Genomic DNA, 15,425 nt, shown 5'->3' with positions numbered 1-15,425 from the left:
TGTTTTTTGTTTGTTTAATGCAAGTCCCCCAAATTTATTAAGGACAGTTAATGGCCCAGGTTACAGAGAGTTGTGGGTTTGTTGTTTTGGTTTTTTGGCAGCTCCTATAGTTTGTTTTCTTTCCATGCTAACCCCTGTAAGAGAGTAAGTTTGACTGTCAGTATTACTGAAAGTCTGCTTTGGTCTTCATTTCTACGTTGCCACCATACAAGGTACAGTGGTAGGGATGAATTTGTAGATAAGTTTGTATAAAGTTATATAAATTTGTAGATAAGTTTAGTCTGCCAAGTTAGAAAGATGAGCAGTACAACTCTTTCTATGGTCCTGCCCTACAGAGAACATTTTTCTTATTCAAGATAAATTGAGAATTAGACTTTCCAGGAAGACAAAGAAAAAGAATGGTTCCTTTTCCTCTTCTTGGCATTCCTGTGTAGTGAGTAGCAGTTTTAGAAGAATTGCAAGAAAACAAAACTTGGAACTTTATAGATTGACATTAAACTTAAAATGTACATTTTTCATTTGTAATTAATCCAGAGTACAAATATTAAAAGTATCATAGCTACTAATCGTCACTGAACCCTGACATGGTCCCCTGATGCACATTAATGTTAGTAAGTGAAATTTTCTATAATATGTCTTATTCCTGTCTCACTTGAGTAATAAATTAGAGGATGTGTGTCATTTGTTCTTCACACACACATCCCCATTATTATGAGTTTGAGAGTGTATCAGTCAGATTGAGTATTGACTGTAGATATGCTGTTTTTCTATATTAGTAAGTTACTTTGAAATGATGAATACAAATGTAAAGAATGGGGAGTAAGGGAGCCATGCAGTAGTGATGCTTGTGGACTGGATATTTTGTTTTTAAGTTTGGGGCTTTGAGATACCTTTATTTACATTGAGGCACTATTTGTGCACCAACTGAAGACTGAGACAGGAATAGTAGTAGCTAGATGGCTGCTGTATGCCCAGGACAGTGCATAGGCCTACCTACAAGTATGTGGGGGACAGATTATGGGGTGTGCAGATCACTCAAGGTAAGTGGTTCTGACTTTATGTGGCTCAAAGAAGCCACCGTTGAAGGAATCAAGATGTTCAGCTTTAGATTTAGGTAGAAAGAGGGTTGAACAGAAATTTGGTGTCTTCTGTGTTCATTTAATCTCCTCAGTAGTCCTGTGTGGTAGCCATCATTGGTATTTTACTACTGGCAAGAATACTAAGTCTCAGAGAGTTTAGATAATTTACCAGTATCCTACACAAATAAGTGATAGACCAGATTCTGACCTAAAGTCTCTGTCACTTTTAAGCCCAAGCTCATTCTCCCACTCTGCCATTTCTTAGTCTAGAATAGGTGAAATTTAAGACTCTAACATGAATTAAAAACTCTGACATGAATCAAACTAAATCAATTAAATGAAACTATGCCATAACTGTATGTAGTTTGACCTTAAAGATCTCTGGTACTTAAGGCTTAAATATAGTGGATGTACTGTAAATTCCAAGGAAGGTTAAGCAAAACCTTCCCTAAACCACAGATTGGTGGCAGTAGAGGATAAGCTAAAGAAAAGATGAATGGAAAACTTCTATAGAAATTTGTCAGTTTTTATCACATTGAAGGAAAATGTACATCTTTAAAAAATATATACAGCTATATTTTTATTGAAAGTCAAATATAAGCTCTGAGAGATGGAAGCCATAGCCAGAGTGCCTTATTTATTTAGCAGAATGGGGGTAGTCACTGCGTGAATCCTGTTCTTCTGTACTAACATCATTTGGTAAATCCCTGAGATTTAGAAAGGATATGGTCCAGAGACTTGTACAAAATAGTCTCAGTAGAGCGTGTTAAATCACGCATAGGCTTCTGAGTATCTGTGATCTCTGAAATTTTATGTAAAATGTGTGTGTGTGTGTGTGTGTGTGTGTGTCTAAATTTTTCTGGAGGAGGAGCAGTGTAAAGCAGTAATTCTCAAAGTATGGCCAAGTGCCATGAAAGGTAGCCTACATTTTTTTTTGTAAAATGGATCCCCAGAAAGGCATTCCCATTTTTGAAATAGGTAGATGATTTGCAGTTCCCTACTTTTATTTTTGTATAAAACTAAGGGCTGCTTACTAGTAAATTAAGTAGATAGTAAAGTTTGCTAAAATTGGATATTTACATTAAAATTCATGAATTATGAGATTTTTCTGAACTTATTTCTCAGTCTTTCCTTATTTTTCTTAAATTTTATTCCCATGATGTATTTGGATATATAAAGTTACTGCACATGTACACATACATACTTGGAAAACTAGTAAGTCAACTCTGGTATCTTGCTCCACCTAAGTAGAATATTTTCAAAAAGGATAGAGAGCTACTGGTATTTTTTCCAGAGGGTGGGTGTAATGAGGGAGGGGAAGGGAGGGGAAGGGTTATGTTGGGAGGGATGGGAGGAAACGGTTAGAGATAGAGTTTTTGGTGCCCTTATTTCTTAGACTAGAAGAAAAGGCACATCAGATGAGCAACTGTGTGTTTAAATTCAACTTAGTATCTTTTTAAGATCAAACTTTATTACTGAAATACAAAATTATAATGAATAGATGGAGATTTTTCTGTTGTTTTTGAAAGCTTGCCACAGTCTTATGATATGTTTAGGATGGTGGATGTCCATCCTTCAGTTTTAATATTAATGATAATTAATTTTTTGTGCTTACTAGTAATCAGAACATTTATTTTCATTCATATTTGGTATGTCCTGGAGTTATGAGAAAATTCCAATTAGAATCATATTTGCCACCTACAGTTAGTCTAGGTTTATTGAGGCTTTTTTTTCTTGCCATGTTAATTGTGTCATGTTACTTAAGATGTGGCCATATTTTAGTAGCAAAGTGATATTTTCAATGTTAATGTATATTTGAAGCCCCTGTATCAAAATAAATTCTATAAAAGCAAGCTTCCTGTCTATAACTTAAATTCGTCCTTTGCAGTAGCAAATGTTTATCTCAGTTATTTAAGACTCTGGTGAGCATGAAAAATTAAAATGAATTATTCTCAATAAATATGGGAATATTTAGGAGCGGTGTGAATATGTACTTGGGTATATAGTAACATGACAGAAATTTGGAAATGTCCATTATATTGACATCTGGCTTAAATTTTACTTTATATTCAAAATGCAACAAAAATTAGTACAACCATGACTACTATTTTTATCTTGTGAAAGTGAGAAACAAGGGAACTAGACTTCCTCAGTATTTTTCCTATCCCACTCCCAGTTCTTAAAAATGAATTTTTCTTTGATTCTTCTACTATGTGACTACTTGTTTTATGTTGCAAATTTTAGAAAGCAGCCAAGAAGACTATATTTAGGAATTTGGTGCTGTCGCCACCAAGGAAATAAAAGGAAATCAAACTCAAAACTGGCCAAAGGGCCAGTTAGAAGGTAGCAGAGTTAGCTGAGCATCTGAAGATCCAAACAGAGGCACAGCAGTGTCACACTACCTGCTTCAGATAGTTGTGAATTTTGGTTTCTTTATCTGTAAAACAGAGTATTTCAATTTGATATTAATGATTCCTTCTGGCTCTAAAGTCTAATAACTTCAGAGACTTTGAGGAGACTTGATGCCTTTTCACTGTGTTCCTTTTGCACTAGTGCAGTGATCATCAGACACTAGGTATCTCAATTTGGACTAACTGAATCAGAATCTTCAAGGACAGAATCTAGATCTATATATACTCTATACTTTCAATAGATAAATATAAATATTTATATTTTGAAAAGCTCCATAGCACCAGATTCCAACTGTTGGGTTAGTTGGAAAATATTTAATCCTGAGAAATCTGTAATTTCGCCATAGGTTTCAGAACTATTTAGGACTAGAACTTAAAAAAGATTTTTAATGAGACTGTATGAAAACACGTTTACAAATTTTTATCTGCAGGGATTTATACACACAGCTTTACCTTCTGGAAATAATATCTTGATTGTTATGAACCCTAACTACCTATTAGAATTTCTCAATCCCACTTGAAGCCATTGCTTTTCAGTCAACTGTGTGGTTCAGGGGTCTCAATTTCTCTTTCCCTTCGTGTTATTACTGGACAGCAATGATTCCAGGGCTAACATGCTATTCTTCCACTTCTTAAACCAACTGAACTATGAGTATGGATGCAGCCAGGACCTTGCGTGTTTGTTACTACAGCACAACTTGCAAAAATTCTGTTGGGACATTCTGGCCTTTCCTCGGGGCCATACCTAATTGGCTGAGACAATCTTTGATCTCTTTAATTCTGATCCAGGCTCAGAGGGCTTATTCGGAGCAAGGAGAGGCAGACCTCGAAGCACCTGTGGAAAGCCAGCAGCATGAGATTGAATCCTGGACCCTAGAATTAAGGGCTATGATGGAGAAGCTGGTGAAATCCATCAGCCAACTGAAAGACCAGCAGGATGTCTTCTGCTTCCCATGTAAGACCCAGACCCCAGTGAGAATACCCTCTATGGGCGCCCGTCAGACCAGACAGCAGCAGCTTTTGCAGGAAATTCTCAGTGAACTGGACTAAAGGAGAAAGGAGGTGCTGGATGCCTCCAAAGCACTGCTAGGCCAATTAATCACCCTAATTAATGGAAGGTCCAGCAGCAAAACACTTGCATCTGGAGCCCCCCTGGACGATGGGTTGAATCAGCTGGAGAAGTGTTCACAGCTGGAGCAAAGTTGTTCTTTCACCTGAATCAGCTGCTGAAGGAACTCAGTGGCCTGGTTAGCTGTCAGGATGACCTCTGACTAAAGGGGTGGACCTGTGGAAGGCCCCATACACAGAGTTGCTTTTAGATCTGTTCCTAGCCTTTGTGGTAGAAACCCAGCCCTATGTTTCCTAAACTCCCCATTGACCCCTCATCCTCAAGATGGGGAGGAAGTTCACTGTCCAGACGAGGCTGCTGATGAGATTCCAGGAAGACAGTGGGTCACTGACTGCAAAAGTCTCCACTGACTGTAAGCTTCATCAATTACAGTCATCCTTCAGTATTCACGGGGATCAGTCCCTTAGGATAACAAAATCCTCATATGCTCAAGTCCCTTATATAAAATGGTGTAGTATTTGCACATAACCTACACACATCCTCCTGTGCACTTTAAATTATCTCTGGATTACTTATGATACCTAATACAATGTATATGCTAAGTAAATAGTTGCTGGCACAAGAGAAATTCAAGTTTGCTTTTTGGAACTTTCTAAAATGTTTTCTCCTCTGAATATTCTTGAATCTGAGGATGTGGAACCCATGGATATTGAGGGCCAACTGTACAAAGTTTCCAGAAGTTCAACATTCTGACTTCAAACCAGAAAGCTTTGTACCCCAAGAAGGAGCAGAGTCAGGCTTTAATTTGGTACTCTGGCTGCCTGACTGGTGGAGCCGTGTTCAGGTGGTTCTGGAAAGGGCAACAATAGGGGACTGCTGGGTGCAACAGGAATCACACATTTATCAGCTTCATGGTCGGATACACCTACCAGGATCTGAAGCAGGAGCTGAAGACAGATACCCTCTGTGTGGTGATTATTTCTAACATGAACCTACTCTTGATTGCCTGGTCCTTGGTTCTCTGGTTCAGTCTGGTCAGCTCACATCCCTAGAATCGGCAGTTCTTTTCCAACACCGCCAGGAATGCCAGCTGCTGAAGACCATCTCTGATACCTTTCTGTTGCACTTAAGTGAATCATTGGGAGGGGGTATTACCTGTTCTTGGTTGAACGATGATGAAGTGCAGCCCTGCACCAGGAGGTACTGCAGTCATTCGTGCTAACTAAAGTCCACCACTACCAACCTCTTACTGAGGCGGACTTACCCGAGAACCTGCTGTACTTCCTCTACTCCTGAAGCCCCAGGGATGAGGCTTTTGGGTGCTACTACCAGGAGAGAGTTAATCTTCAGGAACAGAGGAAATAACCTGAAACATAGGCTCATTGTGGTCTCTAACAGACAAGTGGATGAGCTAGAACAACCACTAGAGCCAGAACTTGAGTCATTAGAGGTGGAGCCCACACTGGCACAGGGGGCCAGAGCTAAGCCTGGAGTTAGAGCCACTGCTTGAGCAGGGCTGGATCTGGGACCAGCACTGGAGCCCACACTAGGCATGGTATCACAAAGAGTGCCAGAACCAAACCCAGGACCAGTACTAAAGCTGGAGCCTGTTCTAGAGCCATTCCCAGGGAACCCCAGGAAATAGGTCTCTATCTTCATTAGTAAATGTGATATTTATTAAAGTTTGCTTTCCTTTCTTCACCATCTTGGCATGATAATGGGTGGATGGATGTTGAATGTAAAACAACAAATTTGTTAGTATGACAGAGCTTAATGGAATTTGGACACCTGATGCCAGGAGAGTTGTGAGAACTCTGACCTGTTAGTGGTAGCTTTGAGATACGTGTTTTCTGTTCAGCCATAGAGTGCAAGAAGTTCACATTTATTGCAATTAGACTTCAAAAATACACTTTTTGTTTCTTTTGGGTTTATACATTCATTTGCAGGGAGTCCCCCATCTTTATTTGCCATTTTTGCACTTACAGTTGCACTTACTATGGCAGGTTTAATTTTAATTGACCTTTTACCTAAAAAATAAAACTTTCTAGTTATATCCTTATTTCTAAAGCTCTCATTTATTATTCCTTGAATTTGTTAATTCTTAAAATAAATTGAAGAATATACTAAAACTGAATGGAACTTAAGCTTACTAATATCTTGCCCTGATCCTGATTTTTCAGCAGCTGTCTTTGGATTGATGACAGTGATCTAGAAATTTTGATCTAGAGATCTTTGATAAAACCTTCCCAGGTAAAGCGTTAAGTGTCAATGAATCACTGCTTATGAAACTGCAGGTGGCATGGTGGAAAAGATGATATAAGTTATCCTAATTAGTTGTAGTCCGGAAACAAGTCTCAAGATTTAATTCTGAATGTCATAATATTTTCGTATATTGCCCTTGACATTAGCAAGATTGACTTCATCTATATTGAAAATTATTATTTAGTGCGTTTTAATGGTGGCGACTGAGGAGGTGAACCAAGATCAAGACACTGAAGTTCTTCCTATGTAATAGCTTGATTTCATCCATCTGTTTCTATGACTACTCCTTCCTCTCAACTTGAAGCCTGTATTCCCTTATTATAAGAATAGTGCAAATTTGGGGAAGGTGGCAGAGTAGATAGCCCCAGGAATCACTCTCTCCACCTGGACAACAGTTGCACTTGCTTAATCTGTCTGATGTAACTATTTTGGAACTCTGAGGTCTTTTGAAGGCTTGCAACTTCCAGAGAAAGACTTGGCAGTTAACTTCGGTCAATTTCAGCCTTAGCACAGTAGCAGCTACCCCTCCCCCACCCCCAGCCACATGGCAGGTGCTATGTACATGTTCCTGGAGCAGCTTGCATATAGCTTGCGGGAGACAGGGTGGAGAAAGAGGACCGTGTTCTCAAATATTGAGGATCTCTGCTCTGAATGCTGATTATTGCTTCCAATCACAGGTGCAGACGAAGAGGCAGGCAGTCATTGTTGCACCTTTCCCAAGTTGCAAGTCCCTTCCTCTCTGAAGTGATTTCAGGGGATTTAAAGGACTGACACCCTCCTGCCATACTCCTTTAATTTTTGCTTTTTCCCCTTTTGGGAGCCAGACACTAAGACCTAGGACATTCAAAAACAACCACATATAATGGGGAAAATTAGAAAGTGACTGCATGTCCAGGGAAGGCTCAGAATAGACCTGAGAAGACCTTAAGTTTACACCTAAGACCGATTCTCAGCACAGAGACAGCCTACAACAATCAAAAAAGAAAAAAACAAAACAACAACCAGTAACAAAAAGAGCAAACACTGGAGAAGGGGAAGAATCTGATTTCCAGAGGTACCATGTTACTAGATAGATTTCAAATGGCCAGTGTTAAACAACAAATCAGACGGCATAAAAAGAAACAGAAAAGAATGGTCCATTCAAAAGAAAATAAAGCAACAGAAACCATCCCTGGAAAAGACCTAATGGCAGATATACTGGACAGAGTCTTTAAAGCAACTCTCTTAAAGATTCTTAAAGAATTAAAGGAAAATGTGGAGAAAGTCAAGAAAGTGATGTGTGAACAAAAAAGGAAACATCAATAAAAGGTAGACTTCCCAGGTGGTCTAGTGGTTAAGAATCCGCCTTCCAGTGCAGGGGCCATGGGTTTGATCCCTGGTCCGGGAGCTAAGATCCCACATGCCGCAGGGCAACTAACATGCTCTAGAGCCTGCGTGCCACAACTAGAGAGCCTGCGTGCCACAACTAAGACCCGATGCAGTCAAATAAATAAATATTTTAAAAAATAAAAGGTAGAAATTTTTAAAAGAAACTAAAAAATTCTGGAGCTGAAAAGTATAATAATTGAAATGAAAAATATTCTAGAGGAGTCAAATGCAGATTTGAGCAGGCAGGAGAAAGAATCAGCAAACTTGAAGATAGGGTGATGGAAATTATCTAGTCTGAGGAACACACACACACACACAAAGATTGAGGAAAGGTCAGCAGAGCCTAAGGGACCTGTAGGACTCCAAGTGGACCAGCAGATGCATTACTGGAGTTCCAGGGAGACGAGAGAGAGAAAGATGCAGAGAGAATATTTGAAGAGATAATGACTGAAAACCTCCCCAATTTGCTAAATATAAACATCCAAGAAGCTTAACAAATTCTAATTAAGGTGAATTCAGAGATCCACAGTGAGACAGACATGATAATCAGGACAAAGGAGAGAATCTTGCAAGCAGCAGAAGAAAATCATCACATAGAAGGGGATCTTCAGTAAGATTATCAGCAGATTTCTCATTAGAAACTTTGGAGGCCCGAAGGCAGTGGGCTAATAGATTCAGAGTGCTAAAAGGAAAAAAATACATATATACACCAGCCAAGCATCTTCTGTACAGCAAAACTGTCCTCAAAGAGTGAGGGAGAAATTAAGACATTCCCAAATAAACAAAAGCTGAGGGAGTTCAGGACCTCTAGATCTGCCCTGCAAGAAATGCTCAAGGAGTCTTGCAAGATGAAATGAAAGGACACTGGATGGTAACCCAAAGCTGTATGGAGAAATAAAGATCTCAATAAAAGTAAATAAGTGAGCTATTATGAAAGCTAGTGTTATTATAACAATGGTTTGTCACTATACTTTTTTCTTCCTATATGACTTGAGGTTAGTACATTTAAGGTCCAGTACTTTAGTGTAAAAGCTGGTATTACTGAAACTTTGGTTTGTGACTTCAAATCTTGTTTTCTACATAATTTAAGAAATTGCATTTAAAAGAATTATTGGGGGCACACAATGTATGAAGGTGTAATTTTGTGACATCAGTAACCAAAAGGGATAGGGATGAAACTGTAAAAGAGCAGAAATTTTGTATATTATGAAAGTTAAGTTAGTATAAATTTAAGGTAGACTGTTGTGACTTCAGAATAGTAAATGTATTTCCCATGCTAACAACAAAGAAAGGAGCTCTAGAATATACACAAAAGGAAATGAGAAAGGAATTTAAACATTTCACTACAGAAAAATCAAACATAAAAGAAATGAGGAGTGTGGAGGAAGCTATAAGGCATATAGAAAACAAATAGCATGATGACATAATAACTCCATATCACTAGTTATGTTAAATGTAAATGGGTTCAGTTCTCCAATCAAAAGACAGAGATTGGCAGAATGGATAAAAATACACTATCCAGCTATATGCTGTCTACAAGAGACTCACATTAGACCCCAGAACACAAACAGGTTGAAAGTGAAAGGATGGGAAAAGATAATTCTGTGCAAATAGGAACCAAAAAAGATCAGGGGTGGCTATACTAATATCAGACGTAACAGACTTTAAATAAAACAGGATTATATGAGACAAAGAAGGACATTATACATTAATAAAAGTTTCATTACAGCAAGAAGATAGGACAGTGATAAACATTTACACACCCAATGACCACCGAAATATATGAAGGAAAAACTGACAGAATTGAAGGGAGAAATAGTTCTGCAGTCATAGCTGGAGACTTCAGTATCCCACTCACAATGATGGATAGAACAATCAGACAAAGCATAAGGAGAGGATTTAAACAATACAAACTAACTAGATCTAACAGACATATACAGAACACTGTACCCAACAACAGAATACACATTCTTCTCAAGTACACGTGGGACATTTTCCAGGATAGACCATATGTTAGACCACAAATTAAGATTCAATAGATTTAAAAAGATAAACATACCAAGTATCTTTTCTGACTACAATAGGATGAAATTAGAAATCATTAACAAAAGGAAATCTAGAAAATTGTGGAAATTAAACAACACTTTTAAACAACTAATGGGTCAAACAAAGAAGAAATGACAAGGAAATTAGAAAATACTTAAATGAATGAAAATGAAAGCACAACATACCAAAACTTCTGGGAAGCAGCAAAAGTGGTGCTAAGGGGGAAATTTATAGCTATAAGTGCTATTATTACATTAAAAAAAATAAGAAAGATCCCAAGTCAACAATCTAACCTCATAATTTAAGGAACTAGAAAAAGAACAAATAAGCCCAAAGCAAGCAGAAGGAAGGAAATAATAAAGATTCGAGCAGAGATAAATGAAATAGAGAATAGAAAAACAGTAGAGAAAATCAATGAAACCAAATGTTGGATCTTCAAAAATATCAACAAAACTGACAAAGCTTTAGCTAGGTGAACTAAGAAAAAAAAGAGACAGCTCAAATTACTAATATAAGAAATTAAAGTGGGAACATTACAGATTCTACAAAAAATAAAAAGGATTATAAGAGAGTACTGTGAACAGTTTTATGCCAACAAATTGGATCACCTAGATGAAAGAGACAGATTCCCAGAAACATAAAACCTACCAAGACTATGTTACAAAGAAATAAAATACATGAATAAATGTATAACCAGTTAGGAGATTGAATTAGTAATCAAATATCTCCCAACAAAGAAAGGTCCTGGATCTAATGGCTCCACTGGTGAATTCTACCAAATATTTAAAGGAGAACTAATACCAATCCTTCTCAAGTTTTTCCCAAAAATTGAAGAGAAGGGAATGATTCCTAACTCATTCTTTGAGGCCAACATTCCCTGATAACGGAAGCCAGACAAAGACACTGTAAGAAAAGCAAACTTTGAACCCCTAATGAACATTGATGCATATATCTTTAACAGAACATGAGCATACAGAATTCAGCACATTAAAAGGATTATGCACCAAGACCAAGTGTGGTTTATTCCTAGAACGCAAGGATGGTCTAACGTGTGAAACTTGAGCAGTTCAATATGCCACATCAACAGAATGTAGGATAAAAGCCACAGGATCCTCTCAATAGATGCAGAAAAAGCATTTGACAAAATTAAACACTCTTTCATGACAAAAACAATTAACTTAGGAACAGAAGGAAGCTACTTCAGCATAGTAAGAGCCATATATGAAAAACCACAGTGGTTTTTCAATGGTGGAAGGACTGAAAGCTTTTCCTCTGAGGTGAGGAACAAGGTAGGGATGCCTGCTTTCACTGCTTCTGTTCAACACAGTATTGTATTTTCTAGCCATAGCAATTAGCCAAGAAAAAGAAGAGGCATCTAAATTGGAAAAGAATAAGTAAAATTGGGCTTCCCTGGTGGTACAGTGGTTGAGAGTCCGCCTGCCGATGCAGGGGACACGGGTTTGTGCCCCAGTCCGGGAAGATCCCACATGCCGCGGAGCGGCTGGGCCCGTGAGCCATGGCCGCTGAGCCTGCATGTCTGGAGCCTGTGCTCCGCAACGGGAGAGGCCACAACAGTGAGAGGCCTGCGTACAGTAAAAAAAAAAAAAAAAAAGAATAAGTAAAATTATCTCTTTTTGCAGATGGTATGGTTTCAGATGTAGAAAATCCTAAAGATCATACACACACACACACACACACACACACACACCTGTTAGAACTAATAAGTGAATTCAACAGTGTAGCAAGATACAGAGTCAACACGCAAAAATCATTTGCATTTCTATACATGAACAGTGGACAATCTGAAAAGAAATTACAAAAGCAATTTCATTCACAGTAGGATCAAAAGAATAAAATACTTAGGAATTAACCAAGGAAGTGAAAGACTTGTACAAGAAAACTATGAAACATTGCTGAAAGAAATTTAAAAAGCCACATAAATAAATGAAAACAACATCTCATGTTCATGGATTGGAATACTTAATATTAAAAAGTCAATTCTACCCAAAGCAATCTACAGATTCAATCCCAATCATGTCAGAAATCCCAGTGACATTTTTTGCAGGTAAAAGATCCATCCTAAAATTCATATAGAATCTCAGAAGACTCCAAATAGCCAATATAATCTTGAACGAGAAGAATAAAACTGGAGGACCCACACTCCCTGATTTCAAAACTTATACAAAGCTGCAGTAATCAAAATAGTGTGGGATCAACATAAAGATAGACGTATAGACCAGTGAAATAGACAGTCCATAAATATTAACTGTCACAAATATGGCCAAATGACTTGACAAGGGTACCAAGGCCAGACTACTGGGGAAAGGACAATCTTTTCAACAGATGGTGCTGGGAAAACTGGGTATCTACATGCAGAAGAATGAAGTTGGATCCTTACCTAACACCGTATTCAAAAATTAATTCAAAATGGATCAAGCACCTAAATTTAAGACCTAAAACACCCCCCCCCCAAAAAAAACCTTAAGAGAAAGTATAGGACAAAAGCTTCATGACATTGAATTTGGCAGTGATTTCTTGGATATTACACCAAAGGCACAAAAGAAAAAATAGACAAATTGGACTTCATGAAAACTTAAAAATATTTGTAAGTCGAAAGACACTATCCACAAGCTACAGAATGGGAAAAAATATTTACAAATTATATATCTGATAATGATTATTAACCAGGATATGTAGAGAGCGCCTAAAACTCAACAACAAAAAAATCAAATAACCCAGTTCAGAAATGGGCAAAGGACTTGAATAGACATTTCTCCAAAGAAGATATGTAAATGGCCAATAAGCATATGAAAAGATGCACAACATCACTAATCATTAGGGATATGCAGCTCAAAACTACAATGAGACATCTCCTCATACCCATTCTCCTCCCACCCGTTAGCATAGCCGCTATCAAAAAAGCAGAAAACAAGTGTTTGAAAGAATGTGGGGATATTGGAGTCCTTGTGCACTGTTGGTGAGAATGTATAATGGTACAGCTATAGTGGAAGACAGTATGGCAGTTCCTCAAAAAATTAAAATTACCATATGATCCACCAATTCCACTTCTTTATATACATGTAAAAGAATTGAAAGCAGTATATTAAAGCGATATTTGTACCGTTACATCATAGCCCCATTACTCACAGTAGCTTAAATGTAGAAGCAATCTCAGTGTCCATGGACAGATGAATGGACAAGCAAAATGTGGTACATATATACAATGTAATATTCAGTTTTAAAAAGGAAGGAAATTCTGCAGTATGTTACAACATGGATGAACTTCGAGAACATTATTTATGGAATAAGCTAGTCACAAAAAAGACAAATACTCTGATTCCACTTATATACAAGGCATTTAGAATAGTCAAAGTCATCTAAACAGAAAGTATATGGTAGATGCTGGAAGGAGGGGAAAATGGGAAGTTGTTGTTTAGTAGGTATAGAATTTCATTTTCATAAGATTAAAAGAGTTATGTGTGTGGATGTTGGTGATAGTTGTACAACAAGGTGTGTGTATTTAATACCACTGAAATGTACACTTAAAAATTGTCAAGATGGTAAATTTTATATTAAGTGTATTTTACCACAGTAAATTTTTTAAAAATATTGCAAGTTTATCTCAGATTATCTGAATTATATTCAAGCCTGTTCTTCATGCTATCACCAAATTAATCTTTCTAAAACACTGCTTTATTTATTACATAACATTTCTGTGCTCAAAAAAATTTCCATTGGCCTCTGGTGTCTTACCTTTCTATCCTTACCTCCCATTGTTAAAATCATCCTATATGTTAGCTAAACTACTTACCTTTCTCTCAACCTTTTCTATGACCTTTTGATTCTTGAAACACTTGCTCTTCCTACCTTTAATGCCGTTTTTCCCCCTTTCCCTTCCTCCTCCCAATGTGCACATCTTTTTAAGGACCTAGTTAAATTTGAACTTCCCTAGGAGACTTTTCCTAATTGCCCCACTTGGGGTGGCTTCTCTTTCTTCTAAAGATTTATGGCATTTAATGTTTAAACAGTTCATTTAATAGTTGACACTGGCTGATATTTGTTGGTGTGTACCTGTTTTGTTTCCCCAACTGCCTCTAAATTAAGTGGGCTCAGTGCTGTATCTTAAAATTATTTGTATTACCCACTTGACAATATTATGAATTGATTTATTGATATACTGTGAATAATAAGAAGTAAATATGCTCTTCAAGTAAATTTCAGACTTATCAATCAGATTCAAGAGCATCTGGCAGTGTTTCTGCAGAAGATACACTTGGTATTCAGGTTGGGTTCTTGTTAAATTTTTCTAGAACAATTAAATATGGTACCAGTAAGTTGTCTGTTTGTAAGGTGACTTTGTATATGTTTCTAGGCAATAAAATAATTTTGAGAAATTTGGAATCTTAAATTTTTTTGCTATAATATTGTATCAGAAATAAGTATTAGTGTATGGGTACTAATACTTATCTTTTGTTCATGTGCTGGGTTAAAGTTAGTTGTAGAAATGACTTGCTAGGTCAGTGTTATAATGTTTATAAAGATTTTTGTTTTTAAGTCAGATGAGTTAAAATGGACTTGAAGTTAGCAAATCTGTGTTACTTTACTGTGATACTGCATTTTCTCTTGTGGAAGTCAAGTTTTACTGTTTTAGTTTGAGGCAATAGTTTGCACAAAAGTTTCTTTCTGTTACTCTCGTGTGTGTGTGTGTGTGTGTGTGTGTGTGTGTGTGTGTGTGTGTATACTTACATATGCCTTCTCTAGGGTTATGATTAGGATATTGAAGTATTAAAGAAAGGTATTGCCTTTAAGAAATGTAGATAACATTTCAGTAACTTTTACGCCCTCCATTAAGCACCTAGAAAAATAGGTGAGTATTATTTCAAGAATTTTAATGGGGAATGTGTTTATCATGGGCACAAAACTAAATAATGGATTAGTATCCATTTTAAGCAATACTTTTCTTTTCATAAGCCATTGTTTCACCCGTTGTTTTTTGAGAATCTAATTAGACTGTAAATTGCTCAAGGATAGAGATTTTATCTTATACTTCTTTGTGTCTCCAGCATCTAACCTAATGTCTTACATCAGAGTGCTTCAATAAATGTTAAGATGATAAAATGTCTATTTTTCTGGCTTTGGTTGTGGGGAGTAAATGTACTCTGATTTGATTTTATTTTTTCCTATTTACAG

The 15,425-nt window shown here is 37.1% G+C and overlaps 1 protein-coding gene and 1 pseudogene across 7 annotated transcripts in view; both read left to right on the top strand.

The window, feature by feature from the left end:
* CNOT4 (CCR4-NOT transcription complex subunit 4) overlaps positions 1-15,425 on the top strand; it is a 139,653-nt gene that overhangs the window by 90,269 nt on the left and 33,959 nt on the right. The gene's annotated exons all lie outside the window — the stretch shown is intronic.
* On the top strand, positions 4,145-15,418 carry LOC137229547 (signal transducer and activator of transcription 2 pseudogene; annotated as a pseudogene).

Source organism: Pseudorca crassidens, chromosome 8, assembly GCF_039906515.1.
Source record: "Pseudorca crassidens isolate mPseCra1 chromosome 8, mPseCra1.hap1, whole genome shotgun sequence".
NCBI classification, from domain to species: Eukaryota; Metazoa; Chordata; class Mammalia; order Artiodactyla; family Delphinidae; genus Pseudorca; species Pseudorca crassidens.
The sequence above is the reverse complement of the archived record's forward strand: the minus strand, read 5'-3'. Positions and strand labels throughout refer to the sequence as shown.